The sequence below is a fragment of the Equus caballus genome, chromosome 1 (assembly GCF_041296265.1).
Source record: "Equus caballus isolate H_3958 breed thoroughbred chromosome 1, TB-T2T, whole genome shotgun sequence".
In the NCBI taxonomy this organism is placed as follows: domain Eukaryota; kingdom Metazoa; phylum Chordata; class Mammalia; order Perissodactyla; family Equidae; genus Equus; species Equus caballus.
In genome coordinates, this window is record NC_091684.1 from 41,522,529 (window position 1) to 41,529,473 (window position 6,945).

A 6,945-nucleotide genomic window follows, 5' to 3' on the forward strand; every position below is an offset into this window, starting at 1 on the left:
AAAATAATTAAGGATAATTCAGAAGAATTTTTAACACTTAGGAATAGTATGCTCAAAGGAATTATTTAACATAATTTATTTAACATAAATTACTTAACATAATTTAAATTTACATATAAAATTTGTTGCAGAAAAATATGATAGAGTGATCAACAAAGGTATTCACATATAATGTATATTACATTCAGATGAAAATCTGTGGCAGAAGTGGAAACAAAATTCAAGTGCAAAGAGAAAAAGGAGTGATATAAAATTTCCCACTGTAAAAGAAGAGCTTGCTCGTTAATGTTTTGATGCATTATAGTAAATATCAATTCACTATGGTATTTATATTCTATTGGATACATTTAAGAATTCTACTTTTATATGTTAATGTTAGTATTACAAGGAAATTACTTCTTTTGCAACTACTTAAACTTACGATGAAAAGTTTAATTTCAATTCTAAAATGTGTAAGAAGGAAAAGATTTTCCAAATTGTTTGTGGGATAAGCTAACAAAAAAATTTAAAGACCTGTACTCTAGAGAAACCTTCATACATGTGCACAAGAAAACATACATAGGGATGTTCATGGCAATATTGTTTAAAATAGCAAAAAGAAAGAACCTAAATGTCCATCAATATGGATAAATAAAATGTAATATTTTCATGTGACAGAATATTATACATCAAGTTAAAAAGAATAACTTAGATCAATTTGTCAACATGGAAATATCTCAAGATTTACCAGACCCTAATTAAATCTGATCCTCAGAATTACAGTGGGTCGTCCTTCTCTCATTTCCTATTCTTCTCACAACAGAAACACCAGTCCAGGAAGCAGGAAGTCCACAGGCTGTGTGACATCACCCAAACCTTGGCCCTAAAGCAGGGGACTTTCAATGGGTGTGTAACATGATCATATCACAGTTATGATCATGAAGTCTCTGCAGCTGTCTGAAGCATTTTAATAATTACCCCCAGCTGGGAGAAGAGGTGAGATTAAAAGGCCAAAGAACCAATTAGAAGGAAAAGGATCTCCTCATCATCTTTTTTGAAATCTCTACTTGCCTGGAAACAGGAAGTAAAGTATTTATTTACTTATATAGGAAGGATAGACAGAAGAAATACTAGTGATCTAGCAAATATCCAATGGTGAGATAAGCAGAAAATGACTCAGCAAGAAATTAATTCTATGATAATAAAATCATAGTTTAGGAGTTCATTTCTGTAGGAAAGCAAAATCAACATGCTCAGCAGTGACAATTAAGTTCCTTGCCTATACATATGAATTTCATTCCTCTCTTTTTGTTTAGAGAGACTTACTTAATATTTGAATATTTTGAAAATTAAACCCTATTTTCTCAACAACCCTAATATAAGATTAGTGATACCATGAGGACATAATAAGAGCAAAAACGATGACTACCAACATTTATTATTACAGTTGTTGATAACATTTAGAAATGTATAGGGTCACTAAGGGCATACATAAGATCTGACATGTTTACCTTTGTTTTCCTAGGTCTCTGCAAATATGTTTCTATAAGGACATCCTGAGGTGAACACTGTGATACAACTAACAACGAAAATTTATTGATTACACACTGCTACTAAATGATCTACAGGTATCATCTACAGAAATGCCTCTCATGTTTTTCTTACAATTTGACCCCTCTACTGCTTCTCCACCACAAGGACTGAAATCATCCCTCTCTTATAACAGCTGAGGCTTTTTTTATCATTTCTACAATTTTCCACCTTCAGGAATTTTCTCCCTAAGGTTCCCACTATTCTGCAAGTACTCTCCCAACAGACCCATCCCATCAGTTCACCAGACATGCCCAGACAGGCCCAAACCTCCACAGTGAAGCAGCCTTCACACAATCACCTCTGTCAAAGGAGAGAGAAAGGGAGAAAAGAAATGTTATCGGATTGATTGTATTCATTAACCCTCGTAATGCATATGAGAAAGGAAGATGCAGGGTTGTACCCCTGAACATAAAATTAAACTGAATTGCCATCTGTTGGTAAATATTTCCAACTTTTTGCTGCATTTAATACTTTCCTGTTACTCCATTCTTCTCTTTGGAGTACAGACTGAAGCATTTCATGAGTTAGACACTCTTGGTGTTAGTTTACAGAAAACACTTAACCTGAGTCACTTTTTGCTCCCCTATACATCATTCCCCACGGCCTTACCCTGAAAGGATAATGATACTCAGATCACAAGTTCCTTGAGAAGCTAGTTAGCATAGAGGCTAAAAGCACCATTTCTGGAGCCTGATTGCTTTCAAAATTTGCCCTGCCACTTACCAGTTGTGAGATCTTTAGCAAGTTACTTAATCTTTCTGTTAACCTAGTGGCCTCACCTGTAAATGGGGATAATAATAGTATCTACCTCATAGGGTTGTTATGAGGATTAAGTGAGGAGATATATATATATATATATATATCTCCTAGAACAAGCCTGGCACATTGTAAACACTGTATAAGTGCTCACTGTTAGGTGTCATTATTCTTGAGTGCAGATAGTATATCTCATTCAATTGTATTCTCCTTGCTGCCATCTCTGACACCTTGCATATTGCTTGACATATGGTAAGCTTTCAGTAAATGCTGAATGAATGACAAACAACTATCAACAAGTGCAAAATGGGAAAAGATGAGAAAATAAGGATTCCCCAGTCCTTCAAGATGTCCCCAATAAACAGTAATTTTACACCTTCTATTGATATAATCTCATGTCATGTCAATGTTTCAGTTAAGAGTTTAAATAAGCTGCATTTGCCTCTGAGTCACTCTAGAGTCACAGCGTGGTAATGAAATAGTCTACTCACATTGACTTGCCACATGCTTCTCTTAAGTCACATGTCAAACATTGTGACATGAGCAAGAATGCACACAACCTCGTTTTTCCACCCAAAGTTTTCTGTAGGGGCCAAGTTCAGGAGACGTCACCTCCCCTATGGACTAGATAGCTTTCTGAATAATGTCTCCTACAAACTAAAAGGATGCTAGTCCCAGCTGAACTGTGCAAAGAGCAAACCAGCACAGGCTTCCCAAGAACCAGCCTCATTCACAGTTGTCAGAAGGTACAGTAATACTTGGAATCAAAAGTTCACCTAGACTCTCTAGCTTAAGGCCTGACAACTCCGAACTATATCTCAGTCTTCACTTCAGTGAAGCTATTCCCACTTCCCACTGAAGTTTCTTAGAGGTTAAAAAATTCTTGTGTAAACCTTTGTACTTCTCACAATGCCTAGCACGGTTTTTAACATATCAGATAGACACTCAGTTAAGTAGTTATAAACTCAATGACTAAAAGACTAAACAGTTGTTCAAATATATACCTAAACATACAAATACAACATCAGCTGGATATAATATAATCCTTAGACAATAATATCATCCATGTATTACATTATGCTACCACATCATTATATAAAATTTTTCTTTCTATACTTTGGTATGGGATCTTATCTGGAAAGACCTTAACAACTATTTTCATCTTTTGTTTCCCAAAGGAAACATCAACAGGCTTAGTTAGTCTGTGCCCTGAAGGGGGACCAAAGGTCTATGAGGCCTTTTTAATCATAAAGCAAACAGAGTAACGTAGGTTTTCCTCAGTTTCAGCAAAAATAACCAAAATTCCCCAGAATATGGACTAATTTTATTCAAGAAGCTAACTTCTCTCTTTCAAACAAGTTCCGATGAAATTATCATTTTCTAATATTCCTCTCTTAATTTTCTCTAAGATGGAAGTGGCCAAATCACAACTGAGGTTTGATTTCACGAATTACCTTTATTAACTCTGGAACAATGTAATGCTTTAATAAAAGCATTCCCCTCTAGTGTGTGTGGGGAAACTACAGTATTCTTAGTCCAGAATAAGTATTAACCTTTTTATTCTCAAGTGAGCCAAGCAGAGTTAAGCCGTGTCTTCTGGCCAACAATGGCAGAGCCAAAGCTTGGCCCTGGGGAGAAGGACAATCTGGAAAGCAGAATAGGAATGGAATGGAGCAAGCACGAAGGAAAAGATGGGAGATGGAAGTGGAAAGGAAAGGCACTCCTCTCAAGGCTCAGCAGCTTCTTTAAATTCTGCTCTACGATTAATGGAAGTTCATAGATGTAAAAATTGTGAAGAAAGGAAAAAGAAAAGGGAACAGATGAGATGGAAAGATTAGTTCGGGGAAAAAGAAAAGAAAGAAGGCCATCTGGTAGAGAGCAATAGAGCATAACATGAAATTGCCTTAGGTCCCAAAGCTCACTGATCTATTCTAGAGTCTTCAGGCTACTTGAGACAATAGCCTAGTTCTAGCCTAATTCCACTCCAATTATGAGGACTTGTCCTTCCTTTTCGATGGACATGAGTGTTTTATTTTCACATATGAATTTATTTCGTGTTTTGTTTATTTTCATGTATGAATTTCTTTAAAACTATTATCTGCAAAAGATAAGCAAACTCCTTTATCTTCCTTCTACTCAGTTATATTTATGCAATATTACTCTCATTTATTATAGTTTACCATGCTGCAAGTGAAATAAATTGACAGTGGGCTTCTAACCACATGTTCTTTGAAGTAAGCTTCTCAAAGACATAAAAAATAAAAAGAATTGGCCCAAACAGGACCTGGCCACTTAGCCTTGAGATTATATGCAGTAAAACATTAGGCAAATATAGTCAAGGGGACCAGAGGCCAAATAACCAAGTAGTAAGTTAATTCAAAAGATAGACATATCAACACATATATTTGAGGTGTTATAACTAAACAATAAAAAATTATTTGGATCACTGAAGCTACAATCTAGTTTTGGGGAATTGTCTCTTTTTCTGTCTGGATATTCAGCTAAGTATAAATTGTTAACAAATCTTGCACAAAATATGTTCAGGTAGAACTATGGGGAAAAGTGGTGGTTGAATTGGGAAGAGTAACACAATATGTTGTGCCATGAATTTTTTCATGAATATTTTCATAACTGTATTAGTCAGCTCAAGCTGCCGAAACAAAATACCATAGACTGGGTGGCTTAAACAACAGAAATTTATTTTCTCACAGTTCTGGAGTCTCTGAAGTCCAAGATCAATTCAGCCAATTCAATTCCTGGTGAGAGCTCTCTTACTGCCTTGTAGATGGCCACCTTCTCATTGTGTCCTCACAAGGCAGAGAGGGAGGGAAGAAAAGAAGGAAGGAGGAAGAAGAGAGAGAGAGAGCAAGCTCTGGTATCTCTTCTAATAAGTGTACTAATCCCATGATGAGGGCCCCATCTTTATGACCTCATCTAACCCTAATTACCTCCCTAATGCCCCATCTCCAAACACCATCATACTTGGGAGTTAGGGCTTCAATATGTGAATCTTGGAGGGACACTGCCATTCAGTCGATAATAGCAATTTTAATATGATATATTATTGCAGTTCTGGGTAAGCTGGAGTAAGCACACTCCATCTTGTTTTTCTCACTGAACGTAACTATAAAACCTGGATGGAACACATGAACAGCTATTTGAGGACTCTGGAAGGTAAATAGTAGCAGGTGAACTGGGGAAGAGCAGAATTCAAAGCACCACTGAATCAGCAGTGAGTTTTCTGTTTTGTTTTTCCCCCCACCAGAATCCCCTGGTCTAGACTTAAGGCAGCGTGAATCTCAGAATGGGCCCCAGGACACTGACAGAGAAAGGTCCAGGAGAAGCCTCCAGTTCTGGCTAAAGGAGTAGGAAACGCATCTCCTAATGCTCAGAGAGCATGAGGGAAATCTGGATGGTTTTTGTGCTCTTCTCTTGTTCTCTAGTGCCCCAGACCTCAGGAAATCCTGGTAGCCAAGCAGTGGTAATGACTGCAATAGCAGTGGGGACCCATTGGCACCAAAATCTCTAAGGGAAGGAAACTTTCCTCTATGGAGAAGCTGTGGTTCCAAGAGGGTGGGCACAATGCCAACTGTGTTCTTTCTCTCTGTCCTTCAACTGCTTGGCCTTGGACATGGCACAGTCCCAGAAAGTATGCAGCAGAGAAGGATAACTAAACACTAGCATTTTGGCTGTAGGCCCAAAAAAGGAAGTCCAGGGAACTAGAAAGTACCAGAGATCATGAAGAGGGGGACCTCAGGAAAGTAACAGATAAGTTGATTATAAACTCCTAGGCTCACCCTCAAGATACACAAGGATAGATCTTATCCTAAACAGCATACCAAAGACTTTGAGACTGAACTAAAGGACCACCATACATGTCCTAGACTGATCACTGAGTGGTGGCACACACAGGAGATAGATACAAATAGTACTGCAAATGCTCTGAAAACAGAACGGACATTGAAACCATAACATACAGGTCTGTTGGAATTTGTGGCCTGAACTCAACCAGCCCTATTGCCTGCGAAAAGAAAAATATCAATATCCTTCATAGGATTGAAACAAAACCTAGAGTCTTATAACATTTTAAATGGCTGGGATACAATTAAAAATTATTCAGCATACAAAGAACCAGGAAAATCACTTCTCACATGGGAAAAGACAGTAAACAGAGATCAATGATGAGATGACAAAAACACTGGAATTAGCTAATCAAGGCTTTAAAGCATTTATTATAAAAGTACACCAGGAAGTAAGGGAAAAATACTTTTAAAAAAGAATGTAATGAAAGAGAAGATATAAAGAACTAAATTGAAATTTTAGACATGAAAGATACAGTAACCAAAATAATGAACTCATTGAATGGGCTCAATCACAGAAGGGAGATGACACAGGAAAGAGTCAATGAACTTGAAAATAACTCAACAGAAATTACTCAATCTGAACAACAAAGAGAAAAAACATTGGGAAAAAAATGAATAGCACCTCACTGACTAGTGGGACATAACCAAAACATCTAATATTCATGTCAGCGGAGGTCCAGAAGAAGAAGAGAATGAATACAATGCACTAAAAAACATTTGAAAAAAAAATGACTGAAAATTTCCAAATTTGGTG

The 6,945-nt window shown here is 36.9% G+C and overlaps 1 long non-coding RNA gene across 1 annotated transcript; it reads left to right on the plus strand.

Moving 5' to 3' along the window:
• Window positions 1–864: 864 nt before the first annotated feature.
• On the plus strand, window positions 865–1,623 carry LOC138915946 (uncharacterized). The gene is made up of 2 exons (XR_011422460.1): window positions 865–975; window positions 1,505–1,623. It is a non-coding gene; the product is annotated as an uncharacterized lncRNA (long non-coding RNA).
• Window positions 1,624–6,945: the final 5,322 nt, after the last annotated feature.